Source organism: Carcharhinus amblyrhynchos, chromosome 5, assembly GCF_965287045.1.
Source record: "Carcharhinus amblyrhynchos chromosome 5, sCarAmb.v2.hapA, whole genome shotgun sequence".
Lineage (NCBI taxonomy): Eukaryota > Metazoa > Chordata > Chondrichthyes > Carcharhiniformes > Carcharhinidae > Carcharhinus > Carcharhinus amblyrhynchos.
This window is the reverse complement of record NC_137328.1, coordinates 1,911,599-1,929,781: the sequence shown is the minus strand read 5'-3', so window position 1 is coordinate 1,929,781 and position 18,183 is coordinate 1,911,599. Positions and strand designations below refer to the sequence as shown.

The 18,183-nt window shown below is 44.4% G+C and overlaps 1 protein-coding gene across 6 annotated transcripts in view; it reads right to left on the bottom strand.

The window, feature by feature from the left end:
• The window catches only part of LOC145342832 (MOB kinase activator 3B), a 126,255-nt gene that overhangs the window by 93,266 nt on the left and 14,806 nt on the right, over window positions 1-18,183 (bottom strand). For 4 of the 6 annotated variants that reach the window (XR_013886653.1, XR_013886654.1, XM_080188314.1 and 1 more), the window contains exon 2: window positions 6,471-6,502. The exons of the other annotated variants lie outside the window; for them this stretch is intronic. The gene's annotated coding sequence lies outside the window, so the exon portion shown is untranslated. The remainder of the gene's footprint in view (window positions 1-6,470; window positions 6,503-18,183) is intronic. 6 annotated transcript variants of the gene reach the window in all.

The window sequence follows — 18,183 nt, the reverse complement described above, 5'->3', positions numbered from 1 at the left end:
CTGTGTGGGTTTCCTCCAGGTGCTCCGGTTTCCTCCCACAATCCAAAGATGTGCAGGGTAAATTGATTGGCCGTATTTAATTGTCTTTGGTGTCAGGGGAAATAGGAGGGTAAATACCTGGGGTTATGGAGGTAGGGCCTGGGTGGGACTGTGGTCAGTGCAGACTCGATGGGCTAAGTGGTCTCCTTCTGCATTGTAGGGATTCGATGATTCTATTTCAGCCTAAGAGGTATTAGGGATGCTACAGCTTGCCCCAGCAGTGACATTCCCCTTACTCAAACAGTAAGGCAATTCTGACTGACTAAACTCGCTGTCTAAACTCTTTCATGAAGAACAAATTTAAGCTGAAGGACTGACATCTTTGTGAGTATGGAACCACAGCCATCAAGAATCATCAGAAGGAAGGGAATTAAGTTTGGCATCATTTTTACTCAGGATAGGTGGGCAACTCTTTGTGGGTCTTCCCAGTTCTGGAGGGCAGCCATCAGGAAGTGTGTAAGCTTGACCCCAAACAACTCATCCTCGGGTGTTTCTATTCTTTCAAGGAAACACCTTGAAACTATTCAGTAGCATGTCTGATAAATGAAATTGGCTGTTAACTGTGCAAAGAACTGAAGTCCAAACCCACATCTTTGGCACAGTTCAGTAAGAATACCAACTTCTGCTCCTTCCACTTCAAACAACATCATGATTTATACTTCAGGAAATTTAATAAGGCCGTAAAGTGTTTCATTTATGTTACAATGGAGTTTAAAAACAAAATCTTGATTAGTTATATCATTTTCATGGGTTAATCTAAAGTTCATTGGGGTTAATCTAAAATTCATATCGAGTGAACTGTTAAACAAACATTTTGCAAAACTCAGTGTAAATTATTAAAATCTGAAATTAGATCCTTTATTTTGCCCTCCCTGAGGGATTATTTGCATTTAAACTTCAAACGGAGTCCCTTTTAATTCAAACCAGACAATGCAAGGAACCGAGTTGCTATAGGGCAGCCTTGTCATCCCAACAATCCTTTTATTAACATTCTATTCCCACATTCTGGGGAAGATTATGAGAAATTTCCTTTCACCTTATTATTCTTGGTGCCCACACTGCCTTGTAAACAGTAATTACTTGAAAATACCCTGAATGAGGCCATGGGGAATTATCGAGAGGTCCCAAAATAGAATGCGTACAGAAGTCTTGCTGAAACCTAATGTAATCTAAAACTGTTAAAGTCAAACCACAGTTTACTACAGGAAGTGCATGTTTGAGTTTGGCACAAACACTGCATTCACTTAATTCTTACCAGATAAAAGTGCTGCCAAAGTATGGAAAATTCAGTTTTCAGGCAAAAAGAAATGTTGCAAGAATTCTGGATGAAAGGTTTGATTTTGATTTGATTTATTATTGTCACATGTATTGGCATACAGTGAAAAGTATTGTTTCTTGTGCGCTATACAGACTAAGCATATCGCTCATAGAAAAGGAGAGAGTGCAGAATATAGTGCTGCAGTCGTAGTAGGGTGTAAAGAAAGATCAACTTAATGTGAGGTAGGTCCATTCAGAAGTCTGACAGCAGCAGGGAAGAAGCTGTTCTTGAGTCGGTTGGTACATACCCTCAGACTTTTCTATCTTTTTCCTAACGGAAGAAGGTGGAAGAGAGAATGTCCAGGGTGCGTGGGATCATTAATTATGTTGGCTGCTTTTCTGAGGTAGCAGGAAGTGAAGACAGTGTCAACAGGTTGGAGGCTGGTTTGAGTGATGGACTGGTCTTCACCCACGACCCTTTGCAGTTTCTTGCGGTCTTGGACAGAGCAGGAGCCATACCAAGCTGTGATACAACCAGAAAGAATGCTTTCTATGGTGTATCTGTAAAAGTTAGTGAGAGCTGTAGTGGACATACCAAATTTCCTTAGTCTTCTAAGAAAGTAGAGGCATTGGTGGGCTTTCGTAACTATAGTTCCGGCATGGGGAGACCAGAATAGGTTGTTGGTGATCTGGACACGTAAGAACTTGAAAGTCTCGACCACTTCCACTTCGTCCGCATTGATGTAGACGGGGACATTCCTGTACTCTGTCTCATCATTGTTTGAGCTCTGACCCATTATGGTGGTGTTGTCAGCAAACTTGAAAATCAAATTGGAGGGGAATTTGGCCACACAGTCATGGGTGTATAAGGAGTATAGTCAGGGGCTGAGAACACAGCCTTGTGGACACTGGTGTTGTGGGTGATCGTGGAGGAGGTGTTGTTGCCTATCCTTACTGATTGTGGTCTGTGGGTTAGGAAGTTCAGGATCCAGTCACAGAGGGAGAAGCCAAGCCCCAGGCCCTGGAGTTTGGAGATGAAAGGATCAGTATGGGTAAAGGTTTCCAGTTATCTTTTCCATTCTTACACATCGTTCATTATCTGACAGATTCCAGAGATGGGAAAGGCCACGTGACCTTTGGCACAATGGGAGCTCATTTAGTTGATCTTGTAAGGAGAACACAAACTATTTTAGTATTATTCATTTGATTGGAGGTAAAAAGTTGTGGGAGAGTCACTCTTTATAATGTCACAATAGAAACTCTGTAATTATAATACTGTTTGCTGATATTCCAGAGGATATATTTATTAGTAGGAAGAGGTCAGAGATACTCGATTTTCTTGGTCTGGCTCTGTTAAGATTTTTTGTAAAACAGATGCTTCCATCTTACTTGGTGAAGAATTCCATTATGTTCGTAAGACACACTCAGCAGGACTCCCCACTGACCTCACTATACAAGCATATCAGTGCAGTCTCAAGCACAAAGTGAGCACCACATGATCTCTTTCTATGTCACCCAAGGTGTTTTTTTTATTGATTTGTGGGATGTGGGCATCTTTGGCTGGCCAGCATTTATTGCCCACTCCTAGTTACCCTTGTTCAGAGGGCAGTTGAGAGTCAACCACATTGCTTTGGAACTGGAGTCCCATGTAGGCAGACCAGGTAAGGGCGGTAGCTTTCCTTCTCTAAAGGACATTAGTGAACCAGATGGGTTTTTCCCACAATCGACAATGGTTTCATGGTCATCAGTAGATTCTTAGTTCCAGATTTTTTTTATTGAATTTGAATTCCACTAGCTGCTGTGGTGGGATTTGGGCCATTAGCTGGGTTTCTGCATTAATAAGCTCGTGACAATACCATTAGGCCATTGCCTCCTCTGTGCTCGTTCTAAGTCTTGTGTGCACAAGATCTAGAAACAGCAGCAGCCACTCTCTGTGTATCTCTTACTATTCTGGACTTTCCAATGCAATTGATCAGTCTGATCTATTTGGTGCATCTGCCCTTCAGTTTTGTGCTGTCTGAAGAGTGGATGGGCAGTTGGTCCCAAACCACCAATGCACACTGCAGATGAAACCAGGTGGCTGCAGGAATGACAATCCTTTCCCCCCTCTCCGGAGAGGAAGTCTGCACTCAGTGTCTAGTCAGTGTGACTCTGATCGGGAGTGGGGAAGAAATCCATTTCTAACTCACTGTAAGGCTAACATGCAAAATCACAAGACCCATTACAAAGTAGTAATTTCTAAACAGAGAGTTACAATATAGCAATACAGAAAGCTTAAGTACCAGTCACTCAGTGTAAGCAGTTGTAGTATTCTTTTAACTAACCTAAGTTTCTACACAACTGAAAGTAATCGAGTGTGTGACAGGCAGGTTGCTACACTTCCAAAACCCACTGAATGAGGACAGATTGACTCAAATGCAAGAAACCTTTGGCTAGCACTCTCTGTGGGTTGGATGGAATGCAAGTCAAATATAACTTACCGGTAACACTTAATATAAATTTGTTTAGGCACCAATCTCCAAAACACAATAGAGAGTGTAAATATAAAAAATGACCATTGATCTAATTATTGGCACTAACCAGTAATCACTTAGAAAGTATAAGCAAAGGTCCAAGTGAATAAATAGCTCACAAAGGCCATGAAACAAGGCACTGTGCAATGGCAGACACCAGAGTGGGTGAACACCACAAGTATTCGCTCTGAAATATCAAAAAGAAACCTTACCTCAACATTTTTGAATAGTTTTATAAAATAAAATTACTGGCGCCTGTCATTTCTTGGACAGACACGTGCTTCCCATCTCCAGCACTGGAATATTTTCACAAGCAGTGGATGTGCCAGATTAAATTTTGAACTTTAGTTGGATCTGCTTTTTGGATAAATATATCACGCTATTGCTCACGGAAAATACCATCAATCATTCACTTGTGTGAGCTGCGAATTGACTGTTAGCACAGAAGCAGATATTAAACAGTGCAGAATGCTAGAGGGCTGAAGTAGCCATTGAGTAAAGTGAAAATATTTCACCCATGTGCTGCTCTTCCCAACTCCCAAAATCCAACCCTACTCAACTATCATTAGACATTGACAATTCTGCTTTACTCCAATGGTGCTGTACACAGGAGCTCAGGAATAGGGCAAGCTGGGTTTGAGCGCTGGTAGATAGAAGAATCCAGATGAAGGGAAGGAAGAAGAGGCATTGAGGAGGCAGGAGGTGGGAGAGGGAGCTGTTGTTGAAGTACAGTACATTCAGCTAAGAGTTCTGATGGGCAATGATCTGAGGTCGTCCAAAGCGCTATATAAATGCAAATCCTTTTCTTTCTTCTTTTTGAAAAGAGTGTTCCAAAGTTCCACTAGTTGGGTTGAAAGAGGTGGACTCCTGCGTGCTTTCCAATGGACAAAAGAAACAGGAGGAGGAGACCATTCGGCCCCTCAAGCTGCTCCGCCTTTCAATAAAATCATGGCTGATTTGATTGTGGTCTCAGCTCCACTTTCCTGCCTGTCCCCCCTAGCCCTCAACTTGCTTGTCAATAGAAAATCTGTCTAACTCAGACTTGGATATGACCCAGCCTCCACTTCTGTCTGGGGGAGAGAATCCCCATAATGTAATGACTCTCTGAAAAAAAGAAATGCCCCTGCATCTGCAGCTGATATTGGGAAACCCCTTATTCTGAGGGGGAAATGAGAAAAGATCAGCATCACGAGGGGAACCTCTGGAGGGGGAAGTGTTCATGGTGCTAGACGGGTATGGTGTGAGGATAGTGAGGGGGTGAGGACAGTGTGGGGGTGAGGATAGTGCGGGGGTGAGGATAGTGTGGGGGTGAGGATAGTGTGGAGGTGAGGATAGTGTGGGGTTGAGGATAGTGTGGGGTTGAGGATAGTGTGGGGGTGAGGATAGTGTGGGGTTGAGGATAGTGTAGGGGTGAGGATAGTGTGGAGGTGAGGATAGTGTGGGGTTGAGGATAGTGTGGGGGTGAGGATAGTGTGGGGGTGAGGATAGTGTGGGGTTGAGGATAGTGTGGGGGTGAGGATAGTGTGGGGTTGAGGATAGTGTAGGGGTGAGGATAGTGCGGGGGTGAGGATAGTGTAGGGGTGAGGATAGTGTGGGGTTGAGGATAGTGTGGAGGTGAGGATAGTGTGGGGTTGAGGATAGTGTGGGGGTGAGGATAGTGTGGGGTTGAGGATAGTGTGGGGGTGAGGATAGTGTGGGGTTGAGGATAGTGTGGGGTTGAGGATAGTGTGGGGGTGAGGATAGTGTGGGGGTGAGGATAGTGTGGGGTTGAGGATAGTGTAGGGGTGAGGATAGTGCGGGGGTGAGGATAGTGTAGGGGTGAGGATAGTGCGGGGGTGAGGATAGTGCGGGGGTGAGGATAGTGTGGGGTTGAGGATAGTGTAGGGGTGAGGATAGTGCGGGGGTGAGGATAGTGTAGGGGTGAGGATAGTGCGGGGGTGAGGATAGTGCGGGGGTGAGGATAGTGTAGGGGTGAGGATAGTGCGGGGGTGAGGATAGTGTAGGGGTGAGGATAGTGCGGGGGTGAGGATAGTGCGGGGGTGAGGATAGTGCGGGGGTGAGGATAGTGTAGGGGTGAGGATAGTGTGGAGGTGAGGATAGAGTGAGGGGTGGGGATAGTTTGGAAGTGGGGATAGTGTGAGGATGGGGATAGTGTGGGGTTGGGATAATGTGGGGGTGGGGATAGAGTGGGAATGAGGATAGTGTGGGGGTGGGGATAGTGTGGGGATGGGGATAGAATGGGAGTGGGGTGGGGGAGCTGGTCCTGATAAAATTGGATGGTGAAGTGTGCGATACTGCAGAGGAGTGGGGACACAGGTAGGACAGACCATGGTGAGGTACAGTTGGACAGAATGTCCACAAACACTCCAGCAAAGCTGGTGGCCATTGGGTGAGTGAGTATAACATTATATGGGGGGAGGAGGAAAAGGAGTTCCAGCAGACTTGGGAAGAAACTGGAGCTGTTTGAAGAGAGCATCTAAATGTACAGCGTAATAGGTTCTGAGGCCCAACGTTAGGGAGCTGCAATGTATAATGCAAGCCCTGTTTCGAGTAGGTACGGAGATCTGGGCACACTGGAAGATCTGGGTGACTGGGTACATCAAAGCATTGTGCCAATTATCACTGAGATTAACTTAGATGGGAAATCAGGCTTTCACTTACCAATTCAGTTGTCAATGGATTGATGGATGATTCTAGAGTGTGCAGAGGGACAAGAAACAATTTTAGTTAGTATGGGATGAGTTGGGATACAGTACCCACAAAATTCTGAATAGCTTCAATTTTAATGACAGACTTTAATATTTACTTGCTTATTTACCAATACTAACATGGATAGTGCCTTAAGAACTTATTTCCATTGAGCTATTTCACTGACAGAGCCTTGAGCTGCTTTCAAGCTCCATCCTTTTTTTAAATAATAAAAGCTCCCATTATGTTATCACCGACTCTTTTAGCAGCTAATGTTTCCTATCACAGGTGAGACGGGTATTGCATTCAAATGAGAAATGTTCCATTAGATTTTCCCACATAGTCAGTTTGCAATGCATTTTGAAATGAATTACTGAAATCCACTCAATGTCATTGCTCTAATTTGAAGATCGGCACAGTGCTAACTACAACTTTCCACGGATTCATCCTCTGAATTCCACATCTATTAGTAAATTGGTCAAATCAAAAACAGTGAGAAAAATGTGTTGAACTGCCAATGGCCAAATAAGGATTTGATTTTTTAAATCAAACTGCAGGTTCCATTATAAATGCCGTGATTATAAGTATTTGTATTTGCTTTGTCTCACCCTGGTGACAGCATTTATAGATAATGGTCGCAATGATCTGACTGTTTTTCAATACACAAATAGCAATGTGATAATGACCAGATCATTCCTTTATCGTTCATGGGATTGGGCGTTACAGGCTTGATCAGCATTTATTGCCCATCCCTAATTGCCCTTGAACTGACTGTATTTCCAAGAGCATTTAAGAGTCAACTATATTGCTGTGGCTCTGGAATCACATGTAGGCCAGACAGGTAAGGATGACAAGTTTCCTTCCCTAAAGGACAATAGTGAACCAAATGAGTTTTTACAACAACTGACAATGGTTTCATGGTCATCGTTAGACCTTTAATTGCTGATTTTTATTGAACTCAAATTCCGCCATCTACCATGGTAGGATTCAACCTGGGTCCCCAGAGCTTTACCCTGGGTCTCTGAATTACTAGTCCACTATACCACAACCTCTCCTTATTTGTCTGAGTGATGTTGATTGAGAAATAAATATTTGCCCCAGATCACTGGAGATAAACTCCCAGGCTTTTCAAAATAACACTACAAGGTCTCAAAGATCAACCAGACCAGGCCTCGATTTAATCCTCGTCCAAAAGATAGCCAGCCCAACAGTGCAACTGATACACTTCATTTTGCAGCCATTGAATTGTCTTTGTGTAAGAAAGGACCAGGAGTCACATGTTAATGTTATGCAGCAGAAGAAGGGGGTTGGCTATTAGATGGATCTTTGCTTCTCAGAGAAGGATGGCTCTCTGGGAGAGGTAGCCAGCTTATGCAACGGATGTCGATTCACTGGATTCTTTCCAGCAACAGTTGGAGTTGTTCCTGGTTAGGGCAGAGATCTAGTCTGTCGGGAATTCAGAGCAAGGGTGGTTCCCTGGACTTGTCTTGATTGCCTAAGGGGATTGAAGAGGAATTTCTAAGTTTCTCCCCCCTGGATTGGCCTGGATTTTTCACAGCTAATTTATCCATTCCCCTCCTTGGACTTTCCATGGTAGCGAGCAGATGATAAGTGTTTGGATTGTGATGTGTGAGGCACCAGAACTGTGTAGAACAGACTGTATGGACCTATTGGTCTTAACCACTCGCTTCCAACTGACACTATAAAAAGCAAGAAAGACTTGCATTTATGTATCAAAGTCCACAACCACCAGACATCCCAAAGCACCTCACAGCCAATGAACTACTTCTAAAATGCAGCCACTCTTGGTAAGGTTAGAGACACAGCAGCCAAGTTTCATAGTGTTGAGATCGTTTGCATACAGCACTAGCCAGAACACCAGGGATAACTCCCCTTACACTTGGCCATTATATCTTCCACATCCACAAAAAGTGACAGGACCTCAATTTAACATCTTGTCCAAAGCACAGCACCTCCAACAGTGCAGCACTCCCTCGGTATTGCGCAGGTGTGTCAGCCCTGATTTTTGTGTTCATGTCATTAAAGGTGGGACTTGAAGCTGGAATCTTGCAACTTAGAGGTGCGAGTGCTTAGAACTGACACTCCGCATCAGACCATAAGACATAGGAGCAGAGTTAGGCCATTCGGCCCATTGAATCTGCTCTGCCATTCAATCATGACTGATTCTTTTCTCATCCCCGTTCTCCTGCCTTTTCCCCATAACTCTAGATCCTTATCAATCAAGAACCTATCTATCTCTGTCTTAAAGATACTCAATGAGCTAGCCTCCATAGCCTTCTGCGGCAAAGTGTTCCACAGATTCACCTCTCTCTGGATAAAGAAATTCCTCCTCATTTCTGTTTTAAAGGATCGTCCCTTTAGCCTGGGATTGTGCTCTCTGGTTCTAGTTTTTCCTACTAGTGGAAACATCCTCTCCAAGTCCACTCTATCCAGGCCTCGCAGTATCCTGTAAGTTTCAATAAGGTACCCCCCCATCCTTCTAAACTCCAATACATACAGACCCAGAGTCCTCAACATTCCTCATACCACAAACTCTTCATTCCAGGGATCATTCTTGTGAACCTCCTCCTAACATTTTCCAAAGCTAGCACATCCTTCCTTAGATATGGGGGCCAAAACTGCCCACAGTACTCCAAATGGGATATTATGCTTAATTGCCAACTATGATCAAATGTATTTCTGGAGCTTTTGCCACATGACTTGTCCCCATGCTCTATCCATTAGTCACCAACACAGCCATCCTTGTGACGTTATGCCTTCACACACCAATTAGAAAGCAAAAGGACTCGTTTCCCAATGGGATGATGTTTGACTACCAGCCAAATAATACTTTTTTCCCATTTTCAATATTTTGATATCTGGTAAGGAGAAATGTTCAAAGAAAATGACATTTCCCTCCAGTTTTTACGCCTGGATCACGCACAACAATGGCCCAGACATTGAGCTTCAATACCTGGAACTTTCAGGCAAATCCTAGGGGATTGGCAACCCCACATATGCTCCATGTAAATAGGTACAGGAATATCTTCACAACGATAATTCACTGCTAAAAGATAAAACTGCTAACAATCTAACAAAGTGAATGAAGGTTTGAAAAGAAACCTCGGAATACGTCACATCAAAGACGTGACAATGCAATAGAATTTAATTTACGACCACAAAATGAATGCACACCAGCAGCTATTATTTGCTTGAGGTCAGCAGCATTCATGCATTCTCCTTCCACAGGTGAGTCTGGCCCAGAAGTGCAGTCAAATAGCACGGCAGTGACGTTGTGGCAGCTGCGTCACCTTCCACCTCAGGTTACAAAAGTGACTAATGTTACATATTACAGAAAGAAAGACACATTCATGACACGGAACTCATCAGCCAGTTCCTGATAACTTCAGAAGCTTCATGCTTTATTAGCATCACTGCCCTAAGCTACAGTTACACAACCATCGCATCTCATTCATCAGATCAATACAGCAATATCACAAAAGCCATCAAACAATCTTTATCCACAATGGCTCCTGGCTACATTCCACAGACTATCAGTCTCCTTTCTCTGTTTTTAGACTGAGGATGATTTATAACCTTTCCGAAAGGCTATACACCTGCTGCTTCTGACTTCTCAAGATCCAAATTATATACCATACTTCTTAAAGCTTAATCATCTTAACAAAAAATAAATGTGAGAAAGTACAATCACACTTCAGATGCTGTCAAATCCCCTGCTTTCTCTTCCCCAAAATCTCGAGAAAGCACCCAGATTTGGGGTGCACTATTGATGCAGCACTTGGGGCAAATCGGGTCAAAGGTTATGAGGAAAAAGCAGGATGAGGTCACAGAATTGGACAATCAGCCATGATCGTGATGGATGGTGGAACAGGCTCGAAGGACCCAATGCCCTCCTCCTGATCTTACCTTCTACATTTCCATGTTTCTATGTTGGTGGAGCCCCAATTTCTCTAAACACAATTTTTCCATTTCCTAATCCTTTCTCAATCCAATAACGTAATCCAAAGGAAAATAATTACCTCACTGTCATCCATCCTCTAACCCAGAGTTTATGGAACATTTTCTCAAGTTCCTATACCCCCGCCATGCACACCCCCCACTCCAGGCCTCAGAGATGGAAGTATTTGTGCCTCTCATATGGCCAGTGAGAAATGTTACAGAGTTTAGGTTTTCAGTGTGGGGGTGGGATACAGAATGTGAGATCCCAGGCCGATTCTAGCTAAGTGCCTGAGGAAGGAACAACTTGATGCTCAGCAGGTGAAGAAGGGGGAAGGATTTGTAGTTTTTGAGAAAATGGGAGGTTTCAGGACGCTGGGGAGTGGTTTGTTTATATTCTCATTTTCGCTTGGTGGTGGCTGTCCTGTAATTCGAGCACTGTGCTTGGGAGAAGGGATTGGTTGGATGAAGGGCAGTAGCAAGTTATATGGACTAGGCCACTCATCCCTCGAACCTGTTCGGCTACTGTTCAATGAGATCATGACTGATCTACTTGTAACTTCAAACCCACATTCCTACCTACTGATAAGCTTTATTGTGGCTTCATTGCTTGTTTGGTTGGGGAGGTGTTTCTCTCCTTGTTATTGTTCAGTAAGTGGAAGCTGATGGCTGTCTTCACTCAGGGAAGAAGATAAAAGGGGAACCTGCAGATGTGGTGTCCTTGGATTTCCAAAAGTCATTTGATAGGGTGCCACATCAAAGGTTACTACACAAAATAAGAACACATGATATAGGAGCACATTTTGTAGTGAGTAACGTATTAGCTTGGATAAAGAATTGATTAGTTAACAGGAAACAGAGAGTAGGGGTAAATGGATCTTTTTTCGGTTGGTAAGATGTAACGAGTGGAGTGTCACATGGTTCAGTGCTGGAGCTTCAACTATTTACAGTTACATCAATGACTTGAATGAAGAGATGGAATTTATGGTAGCTAGGTTTACTGGTGACACCAAAGATAGGTAGAAAAATAAGTTGCCATGAGAGGGTAGAGTCTGCAAAGGGACAGAGACAGGTTATGTGAGTGGGCAAAAGAATTGACAAATTGAGTATTATGTGAGAAAATGTGAACCTTGTCCACTCTGGCAGGAAGAATAGAAAAGCAGTATAGCATTGAAATGGAGAAAGACTGCAGAACTCTGAGGTACAGAGGGATCTGGGTGTCTTGCTATACAAGTCCTAAAATATTGGCATGCAGGTACAGGAAGTGATTAGGATGACAATTGGAATATTGGGGTTTATTGCAAGGGGAATGGAATATAAAAGTAGGTAAGCTTTATTGCAGTTGCACAGAGCATTGGTGGGAGGACATCTGAGATACTGTGTACAGCTTTGGCCTCCTTACATGAAGAAACATAAAATTATGTTAGAAGTAGTTCAGTGAAGATTCACTCGACTCATTCCTGGGATGAAGAGCTTATTTCGGTGGAAAGGTTGAACAGATTGGGCCTATACTCATTGGAGTTTAAGAATGAGAGTTGATCTTATTTAAATATATAAAATTCTGAGGGAAATTGATAGGATGGATACTGAGAGGATGTTTCAGAATAAGAAGCCTCCCACTTAAGATGGAGATTAGGAGAATTTGTTTCTCTCAGAGGAGCATAATTCTGTGGAATTCTCTCCTGGGCGGCACTGCTGCCTCACAATGTCAGGGACCCAGGTTTGATTCCTGGCTTGGGTCATTGTCTGTGCAGAGTCTGCACATTCTCCCCGTGTCTGCGTGGGTTTCCTCCAGGTGCTCCAGTTTCCTCCCACAGTCCGAAAGATGTGCTGGTTAAATGGATTGGCCGTGCTAATTTTTCCCTCAGTGTACCCAAACAGGCGCCAGAGTGTGACGACTAAGGGATTTGCACAGTAACTTCACTGCAGTGTTAATGTAAACCTACTTGTGACACTGAAAAATAAACTTTAAACCCAGAGAGCAGTGGAGGCTTGGTCACTGAATTTATATAAGATTGAGTCAGATTTTGGATAGACAAGGGAGCCGGGGATTATGAGAGACAAGACAGAAAAGTGGAGTTGAGACCTCAACCAAATTAGCCATCACTGATCGTCTTGAGGGGCTGAATGGCCTACTCATGCTCCGGAATTCCATACTCCTAAAATATCATCAGAGAGGGGAATTGGGGGTTGGTTCTACTCATGCAAATTACCTGATTTCTAATCGGCATTGTCTTTGCAGAGGAACATTGTGTCCTGCTTTTTACTCAGAAACAATGTCGTAAACTGTGCTCAGTGAGGCTGTGACCTGTACCTAGTGGGTGTGCAGAGTTAATGAGTATCAAACAATTTGCACACTCTATTGTACCAGGTTCCAGGGATGCTGAAACCTCTGACTTTCTGGAATAGCAGGCACTTTTGGTGCTTTGCTAATCCCAATCATTCTGCCACAAATCATTACAAGATGAGATGTCAGGTTACTAAGTGCCCCTCTGCCATCATGGAAAGAAGTCCCCCTGTAAATAGGTTCACTGTTGCATTCAAGCATTAATATTGTTAATTGGAACTGTACTCCTGCTGCCCCCTCATTAACCACTAAGTTTCTGGGCTTTAAAAGTCAGTCAATCCTCACTCACCTATTAACATTTAATCATAAAATCATTGTGGATTCACACTGCAAGCCCAGTCTTGGAACAAAATAATGTTGGGTTTGCACCAACGCTGAAATAATCACCTAAATCTGGAGCCATGGCCTGACAGTTTCAAATCGAGATTTCCTGCAGCACGCACCACACAGAGTGTAAAACTAATGTGGTTTCAAACTTGGTTTACAAAGTGCAAAGCAGTCTATTAAACATTAAACACTTTCGAACTACACCTCGCCACAATTTTGTGTTTCACAAGCCAAGATTCTCCAATGACTGCATTCCAAAAACATTTTTTAAAAGGTTTTTAAGTGATTTAAAAGGAGCTCCTACCTTCTGCGCCTAAGCAAGCATTTTGCTCCCTCTGGGGCAAGGATAATACTTGGAGCTGGATAATGTAAATGTGATCCTGTTTTGCCGCTTCTTAAAACTAATGCAAATATTAACGATATTAAAGCAAAATATTGCAGACACTGAAAATCTTAAATAGAATCTTAAATAGAATCAGAAAATGCTGGAAGTGCTCAGCAGGTCAGGCAGCGTCTGTGGAGGGAGGAATGGAGTTAATGTTTCAGGTTTACAGCCTTTCACAAGACTGAACAAGATTAGAAATGTCATAGGTTTTACACAAGTGGAAGGCAGGGGCAGCAGAGGCTGGGAAAAAGAATGAAAAGGAGGGTCTGCGGCTGGGTGAAAGACAGGAGTGGCTGAAATGGCTGAAAATGTTGGTGGTGAAGGGCCAAAGGGAGACGTAAAGAAATTAAGAATGTGCCTTGAGGAGGTGTGAGTGACAAAATGATGGACAACTGCCATCTGAAAGCAGAAAGAAGAGAACAAGATTAAAATCAAAACCTACAAAAAGAAATAAAACTAAATGGGGGAAGAGATCACAGACCAAAATTGCTGATGTGAGGTTTTTGTTAACCTTTAATCCTGAAAATACAATAAAGAGTTGGTTCAGTAGTTTTCTGGCATCATTTTGGGGTTACCTCCCATTGAAGCCATGTGACTTCTTAAACAGTTTTGTTTCAGTTTTTCACCGTTCCTGGTTCTCACTGTAACACAGTAAGAAGTCTCACAACACCAGGTTAAAGTCCAATAGGTTTATTTGATAGCAAAATGGAAAGGTGGTAGGACTGGAGGGTCTTAATGACATTACTGTTACTAGAGAGGTGGTGCTCGACAGACTGGAGGGGCTGATTGTGGACAAGTCCCCAGGACCGGATGGAATGCATCCGAGGGTTCTGAAAGAAATGGCGGAGGTTATAGTGGATGCCTTGGTGGTTATTTTCCAGACGTCGCTGGATTCCGGGGAAGTGCCGGAAGATTGGAAAACGGCTAATGTTACGCCGTTGTTTAAGAAGGGTGCCAGGCAAAAGGCGGGGAATTATAGGCCGGTTAGTTTAACGTCTGTGGTAGGTAAAATGTTGGAATCCGTCATTAAGGAGGAAATTGCGAGGCATCTTGAAGGGAATTGCTTGATAGGGCAGACGCAACACGGTTTCATTAAAGGGAAGTCGTGTCTGACAAATTTACTGGAGTTCTATGAGGATGTGTCTAGGGCAGTGGATAGAGGAGAGCCGGTGGATGTGGTCTTTCTGGATTTTCAGAAGGCGTTTGACAAGGTACCTCACAAGAGGTTATTGCAGAAGGTCAGGGGACATGGAGTTGGGGGTAGGGTGTTAGCGTGGATAGAGGATTGGTTGTCAAATAGGAGGCAGAGAGTGGGGGTCAATGGGTGCTATTCGGATTGGCGGTTGGTGACTAGTGGGGTGCCCCAGGGGTCGGTGTTGGGGCCTCAGCTATTTACCATTTATATAGATGATCTGGAGGAGGGAACCGAGTGCAGGGTGTCGAAATTTGCTGATGACACCAAGATTGGGGGAAAGGCAAATTGTGCGGAGGGTGTGGAGAGTCTGCAGAAGGATCTAGATAGGCTGGGCGAATGGGCCAGGAAATGGCAAATGGAATTTAATGTTGGCAAGTGTGAGGTGGTCCACTTTGGTAGGAAGAATGGTAGGAAGGACTATTACTTACGTGGCGAAAAACTGCAGCAGGCGACGGTGCAGAGGGACCTCGGGGTCCTTGTGCATGAGTCGCAAAAACCCAGCTTGCAGGTGCAGCAGGTGGTCAGGAAGGCGAATGGGATGCTGGCCTTCATAGCGAGGGGGATTGAATATAAAAGTAGGGAGGTCTTGCTGCAGCTGTATAGGGCATTGGTGAGGACGCAGCTGGAGTACTGTGTGCAGTTTTGGGCGCCGCACCTGCGCAAGGATATTTTGGCCCTGGAGGGAGTGCAGAGGAGGTTTACTAGGCTGATACCGGAGTTGAGGGGGTTGAGCTATGAGGAGAGGCTGAATAAACTAGGCTTGTACTCGTTAGAGTTTAGAAGAATGAGGGGAGATCTCATTGAGACGTATAAGATGATGAATGGGATGGATAGGATAGAGGTGGAGAGACTCTTCCCGCTCAAAACAGACAGTAGGACTAGGGGGCACAGCCTCAAGATAAAGGGGAGGCGGTTTAGAACGGAGTTGAGGAGGAACTTCTTCACTCAAAGGGTGGTGAATCTCTGGAATTCTCTGCCCGTTGAAGTGATGGAGGCTGCCTCGCTAAATATTTTTAAGAAGCGGGTTGATGGGTTCTTGATAAAAGAGGGGATTAAGGGTTATGGGGAGAGGGCGGGAAAGTGGAACTGAGCCACGACAGATCAGCCATGATCTTATTGAATGGCGGGGCAGGCTCGAAGGGCTAGATGGCCTACTCCTGCTCCTATTTCTTATGTTCTTATGTTCTTATGTTCAAATGCCGCTAGCTTTCAGAGAACTGCTCTTTCGTTAGGCGAATGGGAGGTGAATGAGAACTCCCACTCACCTGATGAAGGAGCAGTGCTTGGAAAGCTAGTGGCTTTTGCTACCAAATAAACCTGTTGGACTTTAACCTGGTGTTGTGAGACATCTTACTGTGTTTACGCCAGTCCAATGCCAGCATCTCCATATCTCAATGTAATACACAGTAATGTGCTGACTTGTTTAAATAGTTTTAAACTTTATTTATTAGTGTCACAAGTAGGCTTACATTAACACTGCAATGAAGTTACTGTGAAAATCTCCGGCGCCTGTTTGGATACACTGAGGGAGAATTTAGCGTGGCCAATCCACCTAACCAGCACATCTTTCAGACTGTGGGAGGAAACCAGAGCACCCAGAAGAAACCCACACAGACACAGGGAGAATGTGCAGATTCCGCACAGACAGTGACACAAGCCTGGGAATTGAACCCAGGACACTGGCACTGTGAGATAGCAGTGCTAACCACTGCACCACCGTGCTGCCCAGCACATTGTGAGACAATAATGCTCGGCATATTTTTGAAAAACTGATAGATTTTGTGAACATAGAAAACCTAGGCAAGCAGGTAAATACAGACATATGCTGTTTATTTCACTCTGGATCAATCTGAATTTCAATTTAAATCACACTTGCTTCTCTCATGTGTAATGTGAGCATTGGAATTTCCGACAACCTTGGACATCAATCCAATATTTAGAAGAATGATGAAAGGAACTTACAAAATAGGAGACTGAGTTGGCCATTCGATCCTCTGAGCTGCCCCACTATTCAATATTATCATGGTTGACCTTCTGTCCAAACTCCATTCTGCACAATCCCCACAATCTCGTGATTCCCTTTTTATTCTAAAATCTATCAAGTTCTGTTTGAATATACACAATGACTGAAAATCCATACCACCCTGAGGTGAATTCCAAAATGTTACACCAGGTGAACCAATTTAAGAACATAAGAAATAGGAGCAGGAGTAGGCCAGCTAGCCCTTCGAGCCTGCCCCGCCATTCAATAAGATCATGGCTGATCTGTTGTGGCTCAGTTCCACATTCCCGCCCTCTCCCCATAACCCTTAATCCCCTCTCTTATCAAAAACCCACCAACCCGCGTCTTAAAAATATCTAGCGAGGCAGCCTCCACCACTTCAACGGGCAGAGAATTCCAGAGATTCACCACCCTTTGAGTGAAGAAGTTCCTCCTCAACTCCGTTCTAAACCGACCCCCCTTTATCTTGAGGCTGTGCCCCCTAGTCCTACTGTCCTTTCTGAGCGGGAAGAGTCTCTCCACCTCTATCCTATCCATCCCATTCATCATCTTATATGTCTCAATGAGATCTCCCCTCATTCTTCTAAACTCTAATGAGTACAAGCCTAGTTTATTCAGCCTCTCCTCATAGCTCAACCCCCTCAACTCCGGTATCAGCCTAGTAAACCTCCTCTGCACTCCCTCCAAGGCCAAAATATCCTTGCGTAAGTGTGGCGACCAAAACTGCATACAGTACTCCAGCTGCGGCCTCACCAATGCCCTATACAGCTGCAGCAAGACCTCCCTACTTTTATATTCAATCCCCCTCGCGATGAAGGCCAGCATCCCATTCGCCTTCCTGACCACCTGCTGCACCTGCAAGCTGGGTTTTTGCGACTCATGCACAAGGACCCCAAGGTCCCTCTGCACCGTCGCCTGCTGCAGTTTTTCGCCACGTAAGTAATAGTCCTTCCTACCATTATTCCTACCAAAGTGGACCACCTCGCACTTGCCAACACTAAATTCCATTTGCCAGTTCCTGGCCCATTCGCCCAGCCTATCTAGATCCTTCTGCAGACTCTCCACACCCTCCGCGCAATTTGCCGTTCCTCCAATCTTGGTGTCATCAGCAAATTTCGACACCATACACTCGGTTCCCTCCTCCAGATCATCTATATAAATGGTAAATAGCTGAGGTCCCAGCACCGACCCCGGGGCACTCCACTAGCCACCAACCACCAATCCGAATAGCACCCATTAACCCCCACTCTCTGCCTCCTATTTGACAACCAATCCTCTATCCACGCTAACACCCTACCCCCAACTCCATGCCCCCTTACCCCCTGCAATAACCTCTTGTGAGGTACCTTGTCAAACGCCTTCTGAAAATCAAGAAAGACCACATCCACCGGCTCTCCTCTATCCACCGCCCTAGACACATCCTCATAGAACCCCAATAAATTTGTCAGACACGACTTCTCCTTAGCGAAACCG